Consider the following 2,966-nt stretch of genomic DNA (forward strand, 5'->3'; position numbering starts at 1 on the left):
AATTCTAGTCTTTACGTCTCGGTGCGTCGTCTGGGAAATAAAACTGGCCAAAACGTGTTCCAGATTCGTGAAGGTTTTCACCCCATGACGCGTGTATCCTGTCGGTGTGGCTCTAGGCTCCACGAGCTTCCGCTATGGACACGATTATGTTTTGCTGGAAGTGCTAAGGTTGCTGCAAGCCCCCCAACCCCCCTTTTGCCTCTGCTTACACTCTGAGCCACATCCCCCTGGCCACAGAGACGGGAACAGGGATGAAACCTTAACCTGTGGGCTGCCCGTTTTATTTATTTATTTATTTAACCATTTTTTTTAAATGTTTATTTATTTTTGAAGGAGAGAGAAAGAACACGAGCAGGGGTGGGGCAGAGAGAGAGAGACACACACACACACACACACACACACACACATACACAGAATCCGAAGCAGGCTCCCGGCTCCTAGCTGTCAGCACAGAGCCCGAGGCGGGGCTCGAACTCACGAACCACGAGATCATGACCTGAGCCGACGTTGGACGCTTAACTGACTGAGCCACCCAGGAGCCTCAAGGCTGTCCATTTTAAAGGACCACTGGGTCTAATCAGACTCCCCAGTCATGAATCAGAGTTGGGAATGAGACCAGCCTCACCAGTGGTGGCCCTGGAGCCAAAAGGCCATTCTGGGCCACTTACCGCATGAGCCAGCCAAGGACAGAGTCACCTTGATGATGGTTGGCTCGCACCAGTTCTCACCCCGGGGAAGTGTCAGCCCCGTCCTAAGGCTCCGCGAGTTCCCACGGGACGTCCAGTCAACAAAGGCACATTTGTTGAGCCCAAGATGGGAACCCTAGGAGGTGACTAGTTCACAGCTCAGCCTGGTGTGATGTCCCGAGCTGCCTCTTTCTCCAATGGGTGTTGGAATGTTCCATCTCCAACAATTATGGACAATAGGGTTGAAGTCCCTTCTGGCACTGTCAGAACAAGAGTGTTTGGAGAACTTTCTAGAACATCTGGTAAGAAGAAAAGACCCACTAAATCCCAGACATTCCATCTCTCCACACTGGGGCCATAAGCAGTGCTAGCTGGGGATTGCCTTCGTTTGGCAAATGAAAAGAAGGAAAGCAGACCTACCAGGCACAGGATAGGCAAAACGGACTTCGCCAGGGCTTGGCAGACGGGTGGCTAGGTTCCAAGACAGGGCAGCATGAGCCCGGGGGTGATCGGACAAGGCTGTAGGGTACCACCTGGGCCTTTGCCGAGTGGGGGGTAAGCACAGAGGAAGGCCGTCTGGGTCCACGGGGCCCAGGGTCTTGCCCTCTCTCAGCTTCTCCCAGCCCCTTCTTGTCATTGTTTTAACACCATGTGGACACATCACAGGTCAAGAAGACGCCTCTTATGGAAAATGTACTCAAAAGTCCTCTCGCCATATTTCAGCCGCCGTGCTCTGGCCCGTGACCAGGCAAGAAGCATGGGGACCGGTCGTCTCCTCTCTGCAGCGTCACTCCAAGGTGACTGTCACAGGGGATTATACTCACAGCCTCCCCACCAGCCTCGTCTATCTGCCTAGAGAGATCGGAGGCATACATGGAGACAAGATGGCCCTGCAAAGGGCAGATGCGTGCAAGACAGAGTGCCACCTGCTGGTGGTCATGGGCACTGCAGACAGCCACCAAGTTCATTCCACAGGAATCTGGTAGCAGGTGTGTTAGGGCTTCTTCCTTCGCTTATTTGATGGGGGTGGGGAATAGAGCCTTGTTTCTTTTTTCTGTACATTCCTCCGCTCCAAAAAAGTTGTCTCATGGACTTTTGTGATCATCCCCATCACCCTGTCATTGGCGAACACTGACTGCCCTGGACATTCGTGCACAAATTTTTGTGTGGACATACGTTTTTAATTCTCTTGGGCATACCACGAGGAGGGGACTTGATGGGTCACATGGTCAATCTGATTTATAAATTACTGATGCCTCCGACTTCTCGGGCTCTGGGCTCTGCCTCGGCTCAGTGACATTAGCGTATTCTGCCTGGGGTCCTCCTTTCTGCCAAGCATAGTGATGCCTTCCGGAAGAAGCGCTGGGTGAGCATACAGTTCACCTTGCCCCCCTTCTCTCAGAGACCACAGTCCTGCACTGTCTGTCGTCCAGCACCTGAAAATAGTTGTCCTGTTTATTTTGTCCAGCTTTCTGTTGTTTAAAAGCAGGAGAGATAGTCCAATACTCGTTACTCCATCAAGGCTGGAAGCAAAAGACCAACAACACTTTTGAAAATACCGGTACTCGGGGGGCGCCTGGGTGGCTCAGTTGGTTAAGTGGCCGACTTTGGCTTGGCTCATGATCTTGCGGTTCACGGGTTTGAGCCCCAAGTCGGGCCCTGTGCTGACAGCTCGGAGCCTGGAGCCTGCTTCGGATTCTGTGTTTCTGTCTCTCTCTACCCTCCCCCCCTCCCCCTGCAAATTGCACTCTCTCTCTCAAAAATGAATAAATGTTAAAATAAATAAATAAAAATACCTATATTCGATAATTTCATTGTCTAAAGTCCTAGGGAGATCCAAATCTGAATGGTGGTTTCTACAGATAGTTACTCATGGTGACTTCCTTGCTTGCATGTTTTGTGTTTGTGAGAGCTTGTCTTTGGTTGAATTTAATCTGGGAGAACCCTGAGGAGTCTAAATTGGGACTGCTTTTGTCCTGAGATTATTTATGTTAGCCCCTACTAGGTTCCATGGAGGTAAAATTAATCTGAGAACACTTAGGCTTAATTTTTCTGCTGGGGATTTCTCTCACCTCTTTGAAAAACGGAAACTCTGGAGCTATACAAGAGTGGGCATATGGGTGTGAATTCTCAAGGACTGCAATCATCAACCTCATCACCGCCATCATCATCATCCCCATCGTCATCACCATTATCACCATCATCACCACCACCATATCATCATCACCATCATCATCATCCCCATCCCCATCAACGTCACCATCATCCCCATCATCCCCA

The sequence above is a fragment of the Herpailurus yagouaroundi genome, unplaced genomic scaffold (genome assembly GCF_014898765.1).
Source record: "Herpailurus yagouaroundi ecotype Mexico unplaced genomic scaffold, PumYag 182, whole genome shotgun sequence".
NCBI lineage: Eukaryota > Metazoa > Chordata > Mammalia > Carnivora > Felidae > Herpailurus > Herpailurus yagouaroundi.